This window comes from Hetaerina americana, unplaced genomic scaffold, assembly GCF_022747635.1.
Source record: "Hetaerina americana unplaced genomic scaffold, ioHetAmer1.1.p SCAF_1, whole genome shotgun sequence".
Lineage (NCBI taxonomy): Eukaryota > Metazoa > Arthropoda > Insecta > Odonata > Calopterygidae > Hetaerina > Hetaerina americana.
The window spans coordinates 59,073,664-59,094,352 of NW_027286069.1; the positions used below are offsets into that span (position 1 = coordinate 59,073,664).

The 20,689-nt window shown below is 39.8% G+C and overlaps 1 protein-coding gene across 3 annotated transcripts in view; it reads left to right on the forward strand.

Moving 5' to 3' along the window:
• The window catches only part of LOC139692087 (zinc transporter ZIP6-like), a 76,150-nt gene that overhangs the window by 12,753 nt on the left and 42,708 nt on the right, over positions 1 to 20,689 (forward strand). Inside the window, exon 1 of one of the 3 annotated variants that reach the window (XM_071590137.1) lies at positions 18,310 to 18,326. The exons of the other annotated variants lie outside the window; for them this stretch is intronic. The gene's annotated coding sequence lies outside the window, so the exon portion shown is untranslated. Of the gene's footprint in view, positions 1 to 18,309; positions 18,327 to 20,689 lie in introns of those variants that run through there. 3 annotated transcript variants of the gene reach the window in all.

A 20,689-nucleotide genomic window follows, 5' to 3' on the forward strand; every position in this document is an offset into this window, starting at 1 on the left:
TATTCCTATTTTCTGCAATATACTCATTAGTTTTTCCCAGTTCCCTCTATCAAAAGCTTTTTCGAAATCTACGAAACAGGCAAATACCTCCTGGTTGTGTTCTATAATCCTCTCGATTAATAATCTCATTACTGCAATGGCATCACGCGTACCTCTCCCCTTCCTAAACCCAAACTGATCATCCCCTAAGTAATCATTTTCTCTACACTATCCTTTTGATTATGATGCTGAGAACAACTTCAGCTGCGTGGGATATCAAACTTATTGTCCTGTAGTCCTCACATGATGTAGCCTTTACCTTCTTCGGAATTGGAACTAACACTGATCTCACATAGTCTTCCGGCCAGATTCCTTCCTCATAGATACTACGAATAAGCCCATATAGCCTCTTCCTCCCACATTTTCCTAAACATTTGAGTAGTTCCGCGGGAATGTTATCCACCCCCACGGCCTTATTTAGTTTCATCTCCCTTGATGCCCCTTCTATCTCATCGTCGAGTATTCCTGGACCTAAGCTATCTTCCTCTACGTCATGTTCTTTTTCTATGTCTAACTTAGTTGGTCTAAGTGCTTACAGTTCTTCTACATATTCCTTCCATCTCTTTTGGATCTTCCTGTGTCAACTTTTTATCTTACCCGCCCTATCTCTAACTGTTAGCATAGATCACCCTTTCTTACTTCCCAATAAAGATTTAACTTTGCTGTGGAGCGCACCAATTTCACCCTTCCTCTGCAGACTTTCCATATCCTCGCACTGCGTCTTCCACCATGCTTCCTTTGCTTTTTTTGTTTCCCGTCTCAATTTATTATTTAACTATTTTTACTTCATTTTGCCTAACTCTTTGTTTACAACATGGTCATTGAAGCAAGGTAATAGAAATAGATGGAAGGCTTTTGAAATGTGGATGTGGAGAACGGAAAAGGTGGAATGGACGGAAAGGAAAACAAAAGACGAAGTGCTAGTAATGGTGATAGAGGTGAGCACTATTAGGAGGAGGCCAAAGGAGGCAAGAAAGATGGGTGCTGAGCATTTTGATTGTTAATGCGATATTGAAAACTGTGATTGAGGAGAGAATTTTAGGCAAACAAGGAAGACAACGAGGGGAATAACTTAATATTGGCCGTAATGAAGGGAAAAAGGAAGTTGAAGAGGGGCTTACGATATTGTAGTGTTGGATTTCAGGTTGTGTTTTGGTAGGAGATGTAAGGAAATGTGTCGTTGTTTATTGTGTCTATCATAATTCTACCCTAAACGATAGACTACAAAATAATAATATTACAATCAAGACTGTTTCTAGAGGACTTATGATTCGATTCGTGGCGTTGAGAAACGGACCTCGGGAGGGTTTACGCAATGCGCCCGTGTTTTCGTTGTCGATGCAGTAGATAACGAAAGCAGTTTCATTGTTCGTCAAATTCTCAAAGGAATGAAAAAAATAATTCTCGCCACCACGCAATCACTGAAGTTATATCTCGAAGTCTGACATCGCTAATTGCACTGCAGAAAAGAATTGCTTAATTAACAGCGTTTGCGATAACGCGCACAAAAAGACGCTCAATATCTATCCAAATATTTCCCCCGGTAAAAATGTGTTTATCGTGGATGGTAAGTTGCAGAGTTCGTTGAAATGTTCCTTACCATGGCACTATGTACATTCGTTGCAAGAAATATAGGTTGTAGGTGCTCCTCTGACCAAGGTTACATGTATAGCATTCTCCAAAACAGTGGTAGAGAACTTTTACATGATGGAACGCCGAATTTAAGGAACTTCAATCAGATGTACACAAAAGGGACAACTCATTTACAGGTTGTCCTGGGTGACGATTTTACTAACTATCGTTTTACTGTTTGGTGTTTTAAATTTGTTAGTTTTGAAATAACGAAAGAAGAATAAAGAAAGCCTATGAAAGTAAAATGATTTGTTTGAATAATTTCGATTCGTTGAAGAGGCCTCGGGTTTGACACATTTACTTTTGACTAAGCCACTGCAAGCTACTACTTGTGCAAGATCTGTTCATAAAAATGAGGCTGTTTTAACAAATACTTGATTTTAATGGCTACCTTTAATCGTGCATATCGCCTACAAAATACAGCCCTTGACTGCCAATGCAATGTTCCCAGCGTTTTTTCCAGCTTTCGAATGCCGCCTGAAACGCTTCTTTCGGGATAGCCTTTAAGTCTGCGGTACAGGTTTGTTTGATTTTTTTCATTAGTTTAAAATCTGCGTCCTTCGGCGTTCTTGCACGGTGGATTTCGACTCAGAAAATAGGAAAAGGTTCGCTAGAGTTCGCAATATCCGGATAGTAGGGTAGTTAGTGGATCACCAGGTGCTGTTTTTGGTCGAAAAAACAGTAAAAATCAATTATGTGGGCGCCGTTGTGTGAAAGGCCCAAGATTTGTATTTCCACATTTTTGGGCTCTCATAGCGTGTCTTAACCTTCTCATAACCTCTATGCGTTGCTGCTCATTCACTGTTTGTCCTTTGGCAACATATTCATAATGAATAATTACTTCCCATTCGAAGAAAACGATCAACATCACCTTCACATTCGATCTTTTTTGGGTCGTGGGGACGATGTCCCCTTCGGCTGTGAAGACTGGGTACTTTTTCTGTATCATAACCATAAACACAGGTTTCGTCGCTTGTGACGATTGTTTTTCAGAAGTTTGGGTCGTCGTTTGAACAATCGAGCTGTTGCTGGCTGATGTCAAGACGTTTTTGCCTCTGTTGATTCGATAACATTCGCGACACAAATTTGGACGCGACGCGCTACATGCCCAACATTTCTATCAAAATGGTGAAACATGATCCAACACTAATGTCAACTTAATTGGCTATATCCCCAACAGTTAACATACGGTTAGCGCGCTCTAAATCACTGTTGACGTTGATGTCGTTTGTTTACGTCGATGGTCGTTCACTTTTCGGTTGTTCATTGGCCTAGGTTTGTCCAGACTGGAAGCGGTTGTAAACAGCAAAAACAATGCCCAACTCGTTGATTCATTGCCGAATGCCCCTTTAATCATTGCATAAATTTTAGTTGCTCTTTTACCGTAGTTAAAACAAAATTCAATGCACACGTGCTTCTTCTCTAACTCCTTCTTTCTCACTGACGCAGAACTTTGTTCAGCAAGCACATGCTAACTCAGACAAGATTCGATGTTATGCAGAGACAATTCGAGATAGGACTACGAGCGAGGCGGTGTTTTATTTCTCACAGACGCCGCTAGAAGGCGATACCCCGTTGATTGTGATCCGTCCAGTCGTTCGCGTGTAGAAAGACCAATCTCATCTTTTTTGTACAAACCTTGTATTGTTAAGGCAAGCACGATATCTATACCCGGGATAGAGCCCGTACTCTGTCTTCTAGGTTCCTTGCAGACTTGTTGTCACCTGCTTCCTTCTGAGTAGTTGGAAAAATTTAGCACCCTTACGGTTTCGTACAGGAATATTTCTTGAAAAACACTGTAGACACCCATTTCTTCAGGAAATGCTAAATTGTATTTTTCCGTGACGTAAAGTCACCGTTGACTATCCGCATGTAAGTTAGTAGAAATTACAGGTTAAAGCGGGGAGAACAAATATAAGCCGAGTAATTCAAAGTACGCGAGAAGAAGATGAAGTTATCATTTTTCAAGTTTAAAAAGGGCAGGTAGAAATCTTCACAAATTAAAATAACATGGGCATTGTTATTCTTATTCCCGTGTTCTAAGTCTAATGAAAAACTTCTTGCTCCAAAATATGATGATAATAATTATAAGCGTTGAAATTTTGTCTTTGGCGCGTTGATGCGAAGACCAATTGCCGCCATAGTTTTAATATTGCCTAAATTAGTGAGGTACTCCGGTGGAGGTAAGGTAATAAGGTTTTTTGGGATTTATTCTCAAAATTCACTAACATCGCCGCAATTTCAGTGAGATTGGAGGACGACTTAAATTTAATATCTTGGTTACCGGTCCTCTTAAAATTTATCGATTAGTGTCACCCTTCTCTATGGTGCCTAGGTGCGGGATCACAACTTATGAAGTACGGCGGAAAAGAAAAACAAGGTAGGGATCTGATTACAGATTTTATCACTCTTAGTAATTGCGCCGTAAATCGCGGAACCTTAAGTGTCATTGATTTCGACCCTGACAGTATATAAAGTTATTACGCTCATTGAAACTCCTTCCGGAAAATTATAACTATCTACTTACGTCAAGTTTTCGTGAAAATCCTGTTCTCCTAGTAGTGGTAGAATTACTGGGTTGTGATCTTTTGTCAAACCCTCCGGGCGTGTGCCAGGTCGAGACAATAGGCCACCTTTAAAAATTATTTAAATAAAAATGAAAGAAATTGACGCGGCATGGACTGTTCAGCTTAAGACTTGCGCTCGTTGGAAATCCCATTATGATACGACGTGGTCCAATTGCGTCCCGTCACGCTGAAAATACAAGTTCTTGTATTGAGTGATTCTGCCCTCCCTAGATTCCCCACGACCTCCATAACCAGTTGATCTGCATAACATGGCGCTTTTGCCTTTTCAATTTGCGGTTTATGATTATTGAATTATGAAATTTCATTTTACTTGGAGTTGAAAAAACAAGATGTGATGCAAATGTTGAAGGCATATTGTGTAATGTCTTTATTTTTGCTGTCGTAAAAGTCACAGGCCTTTTGTAATTTGATTTTTCTTGGCTTAAGTTTACAGTGTGCTCATTTTACTTTGCAGTGACGTACATACATGTATTTATGAAAATAGGGAACACCAGAGGCGCCCGAGGTCACTTATGTTCCTGTGTGTAATTCGTTGTTTCGCTGCTTTGTATTTCCCCTCTCGTGTATAGTATCTTAGCAAAACTCGATGACTGGTTCGCAAATTTTGATGTGCAGGAATACAAGAATATTCAAATGAAGTACCTATTTATTCTTTCTCATTGATAACATCTACATTGTTATGAATCCTGTTTACTCCCGCTTGTAACTGGAATAATGATGCCGTATTGGGACGTAAAGTATTTCAGTTTTTGATTTAGAATGTCATATTGCCAATATTAATGCCGAACAAAAATTTTGAATTCGGGCAACTCAGCAGATGAATCCAAGAAACGAGAACTTTAATTTAAATAAGTTTCTTCGTAGCGTGGGCTGTCAGGTTTTCCTGTTTGTCGTGGCTTAGATATTAAGTGGTGTTCAGTATGTGTTAATCCCAAACTTGAATTAAACGATAACTACTAAATAAGTGACGTGTTGTCAAATCGAATATCCCCCGTTCACCACTACCTTGGCGATATTCGAGGCGCATCGCTTTACATTATTCAATTAATATTTCACTTCGATGTTCAAAGTCGAATATTGTACGGTGTTATGGTCAAACCCTTACCACGGATGGTTGATACCTTGCGATCCTGGTGGGTTGTTGGTTCATACTAATCCGGAATGGGCTGAACGCTAATAACCCGTGTACACATTTAAATGGGCGTAGAAATGTACTATATAGTTTCTAGTTTCGGGATTTTAAAACTTCCCTACATGAAAATGTTGACTTGTAGACAGCTACAAATTTGGAAGCAGAATGGAGATCATCATACGTCTTCAAAACAATGAGAAAATGACCGTATATTTTTGTCAAGCTTAATTTTATGGAAACTTGCCATATTGGAGAGCAATGATGATAAAAAATTTTGATTTCCACGAAAGTATTTCCATTCTTTCGACCCGCGTTTCAACACTTCATGTGACTAAGTGTTGCAACCCGGGTTGTGGGAATAAAAATACTATAGTGGACATCTTAAGTGTTAGTTATCATTTCTATCCATCGAGGAAAGGATCGGCGTGTGCATTTTGGAATGAAAAATGTCATCATATAAGGCAACAGTCCAACTGATCATAAAATGCATACGCCAGCGCCAGAGATGCTAACGTATGCACTTCTTCCATACGTACTTCTCTGAATACTTCCCCCGAGCTTGTGCATGTGGCATCCTCGACACATTGCAATAGTGTGGCTTCTTCCACCATCTCTTCCTTTTAATTGAACTCTCGCTATTACAGTCGTTTCAAGAGCAAGAATTTCTTGGGGTTTAGCAAAGGCCGATTACACAACGAACGCGGTGCGTGAGACACGACGGACCTTGCCACTGGAACTTCTTCATCGTAACACGAATGAGTTTAAATTATGTGACACCAGACAGGCCTCCAGTATTTTATGTTAGTACGCGGTGGTATAACTGAGTGGAGTTGAGCAAACTTCCTTAATTTTTTGTTCTTGAAAATGTTCTTATTTACGAACTGCCAATTACAAAGATTTTCAGTCGGAAGCAGTAATAAACAGAAATATACCGGCAATATTAAATCTGTAGAAATCGTAATTTTCATATAAATGTTATCATATAATACTGAACAAAGAAAAATAAGTTGAAAATGATCCACTGCGTATTGTTCCACACTAATACGCTAATAGCCTCTTCGTTTTAACTCTTTTTTTAAGGTTCATCTCAAGAATATTCGTTTCCACTCAACGAAACTATGGGATATTACTATGTGAGAAATATATAGAATGTTACTGATTTATTTACATCGTCATGATTGCGCACTGTGAAATCTTACGGGATCTTCTCTAAGGAAGTTATTTGTATGTATTGCGGAAGAGATGGTATCCTGGCAGTTGCTACGTTGGGAGGAGAGATGTCAGAAAAACACACTCCTAAATAAAAATAAACAAGACGTCTACCGCGGAAGTCACATTAGGTAGAATTGAAGTATTAGTAGAATTGAAACTTAACGGATATCAAGTGGACTAAATAAGAGGGCGTATGCGAGGGTTGCTCTGTATATCTTGAGTCTTGACAAAACTAGTGCTTTAGGCGCCAATCTGAGGTTTCCATTTGAAAGTTTGACCCTTTCAACGCTCTTTTCAGAACATTTTGTCGTTTGATCAAAAGTTGTGTTGTTTACAGTAACTCGAAAATTTTGTCCAAGTAAAAAAATTGAGTCAACTCGTGAACATTTGTGCGATGATTTTTACGACTTTAGACGTGGATGATCAAGACAGGAGTGTATCGATCAACTTACTTCCACTTGAGGCGATGAAGCCCCATCCATGGCCACTGTGGAACGCTTGTATAAGGAATTCCATCATGGCCGCCGTTCGCTCAGTGACGAAAGTCGTGAAGGTCGTCCAAAATCTGTTTTTGTGCCAGAAAACATTGATACTTCGCAAGCATTAGTGTGGAAAGATCGTCATGTGACTTATTGTGAGATGGAGGCATCCTTGAGGATTAGTATGACGAGCATCAATAAGATATTGCATGAACATTTAGCTTTGAAAAAAATTTGTTCGCGTTGGACCCCGCACAAGTTGACAAAAGCTCTAGAAAATGCTTGTGTCAATTGGTGCAAAGAAATGCTCAAGAAATGCAATCGCTCAAGAAATGCAATCGCGGTGCATCAAAAGCTGTATATAACATCTACACGGGTTACTAACTGGGAACTATGCGTACGAGCCCGAAAAAAACAGCAATCCACTCGCTCACTGCATTGGTCTTCCAAGACGAGCCAAATCCGACGAAATTGATTCGTGCCCAAAGCACATCGAAGCAAATTATCGCTTGTTTTTTTGGAATAACTGGACATGTGGCAACCCTGGTGTTAGAGCAACGTAGAACTGTGAATTCTGCATGGTACACGAGCATTTGTTTGCCAGAAGTGCTTGGTGAAAAACGGAAAAAGAAGCATCAACGAAGGATCATTCTTCATCATGGCAATGCCTCTCAAAGATCGGCTGAAACAACTACCTATTTGACGGGCCAAGACGTAGAATTGATGGGCCATCCTCCGTACAGCCCTGCTTCAGCACCAAATGATTTCTTTTTATACCCGTTTATCAAGAAAAAATTTCGTGACCAACGTTTTACGGCGCCTGAAGGAGCCGTTGATGCATTTAAAAACCATGTTTTGGTGGTAGCTCAATCGGAGTGGAAAAAGGGTAACGAAAATTGCTTCTAGAGCGTGCAAGTTATTGATTATCATGGAGGATACTTCGGAAAACAATAAAGCCATTAAAATTAAACAATAAAAGACTGCCTTTTCATTATTAGGCTGAAAATATAAAAAGCAACCCTCGTACCCCGGAGAGGCAGCTGCGTGGTCAACGAATATGTCTGCAGACAAGTCACCATTAGTTGAAAGCCTTTGTGTGGAGCATGGTAGTATATGGACCAGAGAGACAAACCCCTATAAAAGCAGACTTGTGGAAATAGGGTATTTTCTAACCTGTTTCGGGGGCGGACGGTAAAAACTGTAGATGAAATTAGGAATACAAAACAGTGTGCAGAAGAGGATAGAGAGTAAGAAGACTATGGAATTCGGTTACTTAAAGAGCAGCCATATGGATTTGGCATACTTTGGGAAATAATGATTTAATTAGGAAGACATTAGAAAGCCCAACGATGAAGGTCAGGAGACATACGTAGGTCAAATAAATCAGGATGCTTTGATAGGCAGGGGTCGTTAAGCGATTCGGGAGGTTAACTTCAGGTTGGAAAGAATGTAGGGCAGTAGTCAACGAATTTTCAAGGTGAAATGATTATGTTAAATGTCTTATTTATGTCCAGTAATCAAGAGAGACGATATTTCCAATTCATAACTCGTGAAAGGACTTTTATTTGACTAGCGGAGGAGATATTTATCCAGAGCCAAAATGACAAAATAGAAGTAATAAGGTTTATAGTATTGCCCATCAACTGTTTTACTTGATCCAAGCGACGTGCTGAGTATTTGGCATTGCGTGTTTTTGGCATATTTTATCTAGTGGATCAATTTAAGAACCGCGAATTCTCGACTTTAATTTTCACAGCAAATATACATCAAAATATACCAAAAACTCTGCTGTAAGAATGATTTATCAATAACATTAAAAAGCATGCAACTTCAGTTACTAGTATTAGGTTAATCCTCCTCCTATCTTCAGTTTCTCTAAACCCCTTGACAATTGGGCATCTTGGATGTTCTTCAATACAAAACGCCCATTTACTTCCAAGTTTACCTGTTATTGCCATGCATATAGTAATTCCATACAACTGTCTGCTTTGGCTTACTTGTGAAATACATTGTTTATTTCTGTATTTAAATTAACGATTTTCTTAAGACACTGCCTTTTTTACATCTTATTCGACAGCTGCTTGTTAAATGCAGACCCGGAGTCTCTCATTACATTAACTGTATAACGATATGGCAATCACATGCACCAATTAAAATTTCCGCGTAAATAGGGTGCTATGTTCACATTTCGTCAAAACTTACCTAATGATGTAATTTTGACGCCACGTGAGTGTAATAACAGTTTCCACCAATAATAACTCGCTGAATTCACCCACAATGGCAGATAAAACTTGATTTTGGCCACCAGTGTTCACTCCCTTCGCAAATAGAATAGTAGTCGAGTAGCAATGTTTACCACTGGCACAAATAGTTGTACGTACGACACGTTAGCTCTGCTCTTATTCCTTGCTAAGCAAACCAGTTCACCTCATCATGGTGTGTTTTAAATCTTTGGTAGGTTGAGTGTATTATAAGAGAAAGCTCAAAGGCTAGGAAACATTTCTCTCTGTGTATGCATGCATTCTCTTTCTTGGCCTCCCACAAAACCAGGCGACGATTGTAATTCCTATGGCAGGCGGTTTATAAAAGCCTACCTGCGCGTCACTTCGCATCATGCTCTACATATACTTCGCGACAATTTACTTGTGTAACTGCAGCATAACATTGATTTTTTACGAATTAAAAATTCGACTATTTAATTGGTTCCTACTCTATTCATCCCTCACGTTATATTTCTTTAAAATCACAATACGCCTTCAGTTAGTTTTTTCAGCTCAATTACATCGGTTTATTAAAATTTCGAAAAACACATGCTCCGATTTCGAATTAAGACGATTGTAAAAAGGTCGAACTTTGTAAGACCTGTAAGCTAGATAAGTATAATTTTTGCCCTTTTCCGAAAGTATGAGGATGCATTATGATTTAAAATGAGTTATATCTCTTGCGATAGAATTTTAATATTTGGTGCCACTCGGTGATATTACATGAACCTATCCATGCACATAGAATAAGACGGCTAGTAGGCCGAATGCCATTTTCGTGTGTTGAAATAGTATTAATACTTCCCAGCTCATGAAAGGTTCAACTTCAACGGCCACTTGGTAGTTTCCGATTAAATAAACCTACCCTGCATAAAGCCACAGACTCTCTCGTCACAAAGGTACAGAAGGGTTAAAATGAGGAAGCAACACTGGAAACTTAGCAACTTCACAGTAGGCAAAAATATCTTTATAATACATTTTATTGATCAGTTTTAAGGGTACGTTTGTGCTAATATTTTTGCTTTTATTATTTCCCAATAAACTTAAAACACTGTCATTGTGAATATGATTACTCTGTCTCCCCGGAAAATGCCACATCACGAACTTTTTTGATGTGAAACTGACAGATCTATTTTGACAATGCCATCGCTGTTGGACTCGTTGCACCATCTTTTGAATGTATTATTCTATCAATGGAGCACAGGTTAACTTTACGCACTTATCGCAGTCAACAGCACACAAAAGAAAAATGACATTGGCGGAGTGAAAATTAAGAGAAAGCTAGTATCAATAGTTCTTTGGAATTTTGAAGATGCAGGGGGGAGGGCGGTCACGACCTACATTTACCGAGACCGTCGTTTGACCGGTCGTTTAAGGTCGTGCTTGATGATGGGTCAATGCAGTTGGTCTACAGTGGTGCAGTTATTATTATTAATTATTTTTTAAATTATATATATTAGTCAGAATTGAACCTGTCACTGTCTTAAAAATGTTATTTTTTGTCTTTACTTCATGCGGATCAAAGGTACCATAATTGACCGTGGGAAATGTACACTTGGAGGGGAACTCCAAGTGTACATTTCCCATTGGTAATACGCATCAAATTTTTTTTGCATACGAATATGCAAAAAAAATTTGATGCGTATTACCAAAGTAGATGCCCTGCCTTTTCCTGTGTCACTTATGATTATCCAAAGGTTATGGTAGGCGGAAGGTCACTCATCATTCAAGAGTTTAGATTAGGTCCAGAGTCAAATTGGATTTGAAGCAGGAAACTTCCTTGAACTATCTGATGTATTTCATAATTATTTTCGCAGCAAGCGAATTGCGAGGTCACTTGAATGACTTGGAGTGAAGATTGCATGAGCGCTGTGGCTAAAGACGTTGTTTTGACCATTTAGTCTCGAAACTTGATCGATTTACCAAATATGTTTCTGCTATTAAAGGAAATACTTTCATTTCGCATTGTTAATATCAGTTATTGTCGGTATATTGTTGCGTAGTAGGGCGTGTAAAAATAGTTGATCTATTTTTCAAGATTCTTTTAATCTTAAGGTTGCCACTGCACTTAATTATTCAAATTGAAAAATAAAAATGCTTAGATAAGAGAATTATTATTCATTATCTAACAAAGCATTTTTTGGAGGCTGAACACAGCTAATATGAAAAATACTCTACTTCAGAGGAGGAATTCTGTATTTGTTCAACTGATATGGACTTAGCATGGAATCATGGCGTAGCATACGAAACTTGAAATTTGATTTAAATTTACTGTTCATAATTCTTCGTACACGAGAGGAAAACTTTTAGATGTCGCCGGCTTCTATTCAAAACGCATGTAGAAAAACAGGCTACTATATCATATTTTATCACTTAATGAGCTCGTGTTTTCACGTAAGGCAGACACAGGACGCCAAAACACTAGTTGCTCAGTCAAGTAGACTGGTCACCACTTAGCAGCTCTTAATCATTTTGCGTAATATCCAGCAGCAGTGGATCCTAGAACAGTAAGCCTTATGAGCCATATGCCGGAAACATTCAAATTCATAAGTCATACAGATAAGGATTCATAAAACTTGTAAACAACAAATGGTATCCACCCAATTTGGACAGAGGAACAGTTATTAAGCCGCAGCGAGAAAGGTGTTATTAAGTGTGCCTATTCTACATGTGCAGAGATGTGAACCCGCAAGTTCATGCCTGTTTGGTGGGCAATAGAGAGGCGCTTGATGGGATCTAATACAGAATGTTAGAGATTCTGAAAGTTGTTGGTACTGACGATAGATAACAGAGAATGATATTGTACATCTATACTGGAATCAGATGGCAAGTATGAGAGTTAAAGAAGACGAAATTGAGTTAGTCAATCCCTTACGCGGAGCAAGACAGCGGTGTGTACATATTGTCGCCACTATTGTTTAATATTTATTAAATGTTTAATTTTCATTCATTTTCCGGAGTCAGTGGCGGTGAGTTAATGTGTGCGTTAAGTGCTGAATTCAGACCGTCGGTTAAGTTTGCGCGTAATTGCAGATCGTATTGGCATTGATAAGATGACAGTGCACACCAGTATCACTGAAAATTTGTCAATTCGTAATTGGCGATATGGCAAATAAATTAGCGGTCTGTGCTAAATTCGTCTCGAAGATCTTGACGGACGACCGAAAGCAGAGTCGTGTGTCCGAGTCAGACCGAGCTCTCCCCCTTACAGTTCCGACCTGGCACCAGCAGATTATTTCCTATTTCCAAAGGTGAAATCTTCCGTCATCCGTCTTAGGACACCACTATGGGACCCTAAGTGCCGTCAAAGGAGCTTGCACGCGTATCCTTAAAGACCTAATTACTAATCCTATCTTTCAGTATGTATTCTGCGTACCAATTTTGAGGATTGTGTGCTCCTGGAGTCATGAGTTTTTTGGGTTTGGATTACCGATACTACGAACGAATATTTTTATTTCATTTCTTGGCTTCGGATTTGTTCTTATGAAATGGAACACAACACCTTGGTATGGCCTAGACAGTTGAAATTATGAAGTGAAAATCCCAATTAAATTGTGCAGTTATTTTTTGGGCAGCACTCCAAGTGGATACGAGATATTTTCTTTCCTCGTCCCTTGGATGTTGCCATTGCGTCAGTTTCTTCGAGTGATTCTGTTTATAGGTGCGGTGTCTGTTTTACGGAAATAACACTTGGTGTCTCATTGTCCTTCATTCAGGGGGAGGGGGGCGTAGAAGTTTCATAACTTTTGGTCATTTATGTGTATAAAGAAGAGTTATTGCCACCTAATAATGCTCCTTGAATGCGGTTCACCGTGAATCAAGGACATCGGACTACTCCCCTACTTTCTCCAAATAGATCCGTGCGAGGGGCGCTCCCTAATGCGGGCCCGGCCTTGTCTGGTGTATTTCAATCCTGACCTCTCAGGGTACTATGTAATTCAGTTTACGGATAAATTAACAGAATGGCTCTGAATTCCTCTCCGATGAATTTGACGATTTATTATTAACAACTTGCTATGCAAATACTTCCATGTTTTTTATCGGGGAAGTTATTCTGGGCAAATAGATTTCTACTTATAATTATGACTCTAGCATGGAGGGAATAAGTTGGATAAAAGGGACGAATAATGTGACTTACTTCTGGTTAGGAGAAGAGGGGAGGTTGCTAAGTGGAATTCAAGTATTACTGAAAACCCGGGTTGAAGATGTACTGGGAAGGTGAGTAGCGGGATGCTGAGAGCTGTGGTCGGCATGGAGGCAGGCAGAGACATGTGAAAACTGAGGAATGAAATAGTTAATGGTAAACTGAATCAGGTCAGAGGGTAGATAGATACGAGGGTCATCCGGAAAGTAGTACCCGTTCGTGAAATAAAGACACAAAAGTAAATATTAACAAACATAAAAAATTTTATTTGAAAGAGGATACTTTAAACTACTTCTCAACATAATCTCCAAGCAAATTAAGGCATTTGTCATAACGTGTGACAAGTTTCTGTATTCCTGCTGCATAGTCCTTCGCCGCCAGCTCATTGAGATACGCGAGGGACCCATCTTGCACAAATTTTTGCATAATGCAGATGGTGTTTAACAATTTCATGAACAATTGTTCGAGAAACATTGGGAAAATGCTCACAGATGTCATCAATTGTGACGCGCCGATCGTTCCTCACGAATTCGTCAACTGAGCTCACCAGTTGGTCTGTAATGACAGACGGTCTCTCCGAACGCTCATCGTCGTGTGTGTTCCCCCTCCCCATGTTGAAGTTGCGACACCACCGCCGAACAGACGACTCGTCCATTACATTGTCTCCATACACCTCCTTTAATTGGCGATGAATATCACATGGGCGAACGTTTCTTGCATTGAGGAATTTAATCACTGCCCTCACTTCACAACTGGCGGCGTTCTCAATTTTTTTAAACATTGTAAACAATCACAGAAACAACACAGGCAATGCTAGCGTCACGCAACTTGGCTCAGAGAAGGCAGACAAGCCACTGAAGCTATCTGACCTCGTCCAGCGGCTACTCGCGTCGTCAGCACTTCATGCGGCACGAACGGGTACTACTTTCCGGATGACCCTCGTAGATAGTCGTCTTTATTTTGGGGAGAGATCGAGACTATAGGGTTTCTTCTACCACATAACCCCTTAACCCCGAGGAAGCCCATTCGATACGGAATACGTAATAGTTCTTAGGCATCATCCAAAAACTACCATCAATCGGTGGAATTCTATGATGATGCGTTTGACTTAGTTTCATGTACTAAACTCCCACTGTTATTTTAGTCTCTGCATCGACTCCACTGAATGAATTCTTCATTTGAGTAGAAAATTCATTATCCCGGGTCGTATGATATCCTGCCACACTGGGTAAAATCTCCCTGGCCACTCTTCATCTTCAAAATGTCTTCTCCGATTTCGTATCGGGTCATCGCGAGTGGGAGAGAGTGGATGCGTGGAATCGATCCTGTACCCACTCCGCATGGTGCCGTCGTGGTAGTCGGGTGCGGCTCGTGGGTTTGCCTTTACGCTCGCCCGCTCAATATTGGAATGAGTGCAGTGACTGCTGACATGGGCCCACCCAGCCGTCTACTTTCCCGCCGATTTCCCGCACCCATTACGTCACCACTCATATGGCAACTACCCCACCTCAATTTCCATCGCGTGGAGGTCGATGCAATTTTTTATTCTTGTTTTTTTTTTAATTCACATGTAAGGGTTTCGGTCGTTCAAAGTTTTCAGTCATACAAGCCATATTAAGCGTCTGATGTTCTCAAGTCGACGGTGCCTAATGGAAAATCAAGCAAAATTAGTTTGGAAGGTACCTGAATAGTGCGTAACTTGGTCTTTGATGCGGATAAGCGACCACATGAGATTTGCAATACAGTAAAATGATTAACTGTTGGTTTTCCAATTCCTTCGTGTTTTCTTCATCGTGGGATTTGTCCCTCTTTCAAATTCGCAGCACTCGCGGGTACTCTTTCACAATTCCCTCTGGTGCGGTGTAGACTCGTGTTCATTTATCCAAGACAGCCTTAAGCACTATTCTCCGTAAAAATACCCCGGAGGTGGGCTGTGGTTAAGGAAGGTTCAATTAAAGCGGGCAGACTTCGTCTGCCAATTAAACCTTGGGGATATCCATTGGTCATTGAAACCATCATTGAAAGGTGAATGTGCACAGATTATTCTACTACTTGCACTTTTTATTAGTGATGTGAACATGACGAATATTTTTCTTAACTGAACGGTTTCAATCCTAGTAGCCTGAGGGATGAACCTCAACCGTGATATCTCTTCCGACTTCATCGAAGCGAGAGCTCCAAAGTCCTCTTCCCATTGAATTGTTCGTGTGGAATCGTAAATCGAGGACGACCTCTGACTGAATCGGAGGGCATTGTGTTCCAAATCAATGGGACAAATCCGGGAATGGGAAACGAAGCCAAACTCAATGGAACTTGCGTGTATTTCATCCGGGTGATTCATGGTTTTCTGTTTTGTAACTTGCTATGAGATTCACTCATCGAGATCAATTTCGACTCGGGGAGGGACCCCTCCATGGCTCCTTGAAATGCATACTTTTTTCTCAGTTTCCTCTGAGGTGCCAAAGAACCAACAACTGCATGCTGGGTCTCTCTTGTTCCGTCTCCCGACGCTCGAAAACCATTGCAAACTTCTTAACTGCTGTGTTTTGCGTAAACATCGAATAGAACACAGCCAAATACACGGATTGAGATAATCTACGCTTCTAGAAAATTTTGAAGGTACATAATCTTGTAGAAAACATACCTTGTTAATTTTCACTTGTAAAAGTGAAAATTCAATACCACTTCGTTTCGGATTTGCCTAATAAATGCATCTGTTTTTCTTTCCTACCATTTTATTAATGCCTCAACATCTTATTTTTAATGTCCTAAGGTATGTTGATGGAATTTGTATCAGGAAAATTTGGCGAATATAGATATCTAATACCAAATAAATCGCTATTGCAGCCTGCGCCTATTTTTGTGTAGACTAAAATGTGAATAGGATTCCAATTTCAAAATGTGGTTATTTTTTAAGGTGGTGTACTAATAATTTGCCCCCTAGTCAGTTCCTATTAAGCTCAGTGCCGATTCAGTTCCAAGCGGGTGTAAGATGAAATTTCAACATCATTGTCACACTTTACAGAAAGGTTGCCTATAAAATAAATTATGGAATCCGAAAAGAGGAATTATATAAATACTGAAAAGAAATTTCGTGATATAGTTGACACAAAAGCGGAGGCTTTTACTTGAATCGCTAAATATTCTTAACGGAAATAGAGGCGCGTAGCAATCTATTGGGCCATGCGAATATTCAATTAATTGTGTTATTTCTTCTCCGTAATATTTTTTTATTTCAATCCTTCATATGCACAGAAAAACTTCATGAAAACTCAAAAGTGCATGGTGTTTGCCATGGGTATCTTTTTTGCATACTGGTTAAACTTCTTTCCGTCCCAAATTGCCTAAGGCTTCAATGCAGTGAAATCTTCACTTGCGAAATCTGAATTAGTATTTTGCAACTTATCAGCGTTCCCTATACTTGGCGTTTCAGGGTATGCGAGATCCGCTCGTCAACCACACCCTTCTTCTGATGGATTATGTCATTTTCCTGTCATATTTTTCACGCATTGATTCCCTTTGCGTATCTTTTTTCAACTTTCATTTCTCATCTCATTTGCCTTCCCTTCCCTCTTCCCCTTCCTACCTACCTACCGGTTAGAGGTGTGGCGACCGCATTTCCTGCACTATAAGTGGTACGGGCGACTGACAGGTATGATTTTGTAGTATAGATTCAGACTTGAATGGGAGCTAGTGGAGAATAAATCTAAGTGAAAAGTAATCTTGCTGGAGTAATTCATAATTTCAGGTCTGGCTCATTTTAGCTCTCTTATAAAATTTGATTCTCAACCACGGTAAATTTTCTAGTTTCATCGCGATACAAATTAGGATATCTGGCAGGGAAAAGAGTATCGGGTTATTCCAGTCATCACCATGTTTGGTTTATTTAAGGAACATTTTATGCATGCATATTGCCATCCATTTCATCGTTTAGGTCCGAAGGTAATCGCTTAAGAAATTAATAAATAGGGGAATAGAATAAATTAGAATATTAATATTCTTTCCGCCACCGATGGCGGTTCTGGATAAATCATCGCCTGGTAACCGCTGAGACTACGTATTCTGACATCACACTGATTCGACAAATTAGTATTACAGGACATACTGACGCACACGGAGTTGTTTTACGGGTGTCGAACTGTTAGTGTTTGGAACAAGTGTTTCGTGTCCGGATTAGTCCAGTTTAAGATTGAGACTTTTCTTCTTTACTCCGTGCCGAATGGATTCATTATGTACGACTTGCGTGTTTATTTAATTTTTATTTAACGTCATTTTCGACTGTTATATTTCGGGAGAGGTATAGTTCGTGCCATTAGGCAAATTATCCTTAGTCTTCTGTCTGAAAGCTAGTCTTTAAGATGTAATTACCCCATTGCATAATGTATTAACACTGAAGAGCACTCAAGTCACTGTTCGTAAATAGCTTTCGGAACAAAATAACGTGATTTTGAAAGATATAGGTGGGAAATTGTCTCGTCGTCACGTTTGCGAGTAGGCGGACTCGGTGTCTGCTTTTTCAGCTCGTGAAGGTAACTGATGACCAGTTACAATTTGCTTGTTTGAAAGTGATGTATCAAATTATATTAATTTAGGGTGGTATATTTTGCTATTTAAAAGTTCTCAAGCGCCCTTATATACAAGCACCTCCTGCGATTTAATGGTATGTTGAAATGTCGTGTTTTTGGGAAACGGCGCGAGAGAATGTAGCGTGGGCGCCATGCTCGTGTTTGTCCACACGCAATCGTCAGTGGCTTGGCGTCGAGACGTTTCTTTCATCCATCGCCATATGAAACAGCTGGACTAAGTGAATGGCTACAGCATGGATTACGTTACTGATGGGTGAGTGCGTTTAATTCATTGCGGTACCCCAAATAAATCCATGCGAGCGATTGAAGTGTGTATTTAATACTTAAATACGTCTTCGTTCCCCATTTTACCTCAAATATTCTTACTTGCGTAAATAAATCGGGAGAGCAGTTTCCATTAATGTAGCCCGGCGATTGCTTTCATCTGCATCTACATAATGTCCCGCAAGCTGCTACGAGGGCCTATGGCGGGCAAAGTGGTGGAGCACCAACCATACATGCTGAAATGTAAATTCATGATTGCTTTGGAATATATCTTAGCTAATACACTAAAACACTTGTGCGTTTACATGCCTGTATACACAATGCAGTAATTGGTGCGTAAAAATTAATGAATGTTTAGTCTTTAAGTCAATAAATGCGGGCACTTGGTTCGATTTGGTTGCGATTGCGTGTCGTGTGAGGGAAGAATCATTGTGAAATCTGTATGTGAAGGTCTCTCTCTTATTTTATCTCGGCGGCCAAATGTTTTGATGTCCCACATAAATTGAAATTGTAATGCAATAACGTGATTCCCTTGGTGCCACAAGAAAACTCGTTTTAGTTTGAATTTTCGATTTAGTAACTCAATTAACACCTAAGGGCTTGGTTCGATCCACGGCAAATAGCTCTCGCCAAAGATGTTGCAGTAGTATTTCTGACACGACGGGCGTGAGTGAACTATCTTCAGTACTGGGATTTAGGTGTCTTAAGAGTTGCTTCAGACATTGCATTTCCATTCTCCGAGTAATGTCCATGAGAAACTTCATTGGCAACCTGTTCCTTAACGTGTATGTTGATGCATGTCAATTTCTCCTTTATTTTTTCTATGCTGGGGCTCTTTCCGCGTCTCCCAGAAGAAAGGCAAGTTTCATACATCGCTTCTTGTGAAACTTATCGTGATTTCCAAGCTAGATTCTTACATTGGTTGTTTTTTCTTCTTAAACGCAACATTCAATTAACAGTATTCAGAAATATTTTGTTGAATTGTTGTATTGTATTTACTATTTATTTAATGCTACTTCCGTCTTCTGTTATCTTTCTAGCGTGTGACACTTACCGCCGTTACTCAGTGGAATTTCTCCATTATATACAAAAGAGACACAGCAGTGCCACAATCAATATTCATTGCCAACCATAGTTTCGCCACTCGTGTGGCATCATCAGCCCCCTAAGATGCCACGCAGCGACGAAACCATGGTCGGCAATAAATATTGATTGTGGCATTGTTGTGTATATTTTCTATATAATATCCTTCGAGAATAAGTAGTAAAATTCTCACGGTTAAGTTTGACCATCCCTAGTTTTATTTGAGAATATCCTCCTTACATTTACCTCGTACAATTTTCTTCATTTTAAGCCATGTTAGTGAAATGCAACATATTATATTGGAATAACATGTTCACTAAGCGTAAGGAAAACTTTTTTTCGTGCTTTCGCAATTAAATAATGGTTGAAAGAAATAAAGCATGTGCGTTTCTTCATTCGGCTTTGTTAATTCAGCTCACTCGGTCAACACCAATACCTCCCGGTCTCCAATTTCCTGAACTAATGATTGGTATTAGTAGTTGTGGTTATTGTGGGAGACGACCAACAGCTGAAGTCATTTGTGCCATTAGGAATGGGTGGGTGAGTAGGTAGAGGCAGGGATTAGTATTTCTAGTACCTTGCGAGCCAACGATAGGGTGTGTGGCAGGGGGTGATTACACACCAGACTAATTTTGACCCCAATATTTTTACCCCTGGCGCGGTTGGACATTGTTATTCTGATCCCTTGTCGTTCGTGGGAAAAATGACATCTTAAATCTTATCTATTCTATACTTAATCTCTCTGATTTTATTGGCGTGATCTCGCCTACCGTAGTACGATGGGGGTAATAATATATTTTCAGCATCATTTCTAAAGAGACATCCTTCCAATTTATGCAGGAGACTTCATCTGTAATTAAACCTTCGCTCCGTAAATGAATAGTCTAGCTCCTCTAATAATTTTGATACGCTACTCAGTTTATCAAAACAACGTTTTACAATTCTGACTCTTCTACGCTGTACGCGATCCAATTCTGCAATCAATCCAACTTCATGAATATCCCATCTACTAGCAGCATATTCTATATTAGGCCTAACTAGCGAAATATAATATTTCCCTTTAACCTTTTCATCACATTTACCTAATGCTATTCTAATTTTGGTGGAGGGTGGACAGAGATCAGCTGTCGATATTAGCCCAAACTTAAAGAAAGATGTCGAGGGGTCCACAGTTACACACCCCAACCGTCAGACGGTATAGCCCTCTTGAAGTGCTCTTGACACGGGACAATAGGGATCGGGATACCTCGGAAAAATTCCGGGATTTGA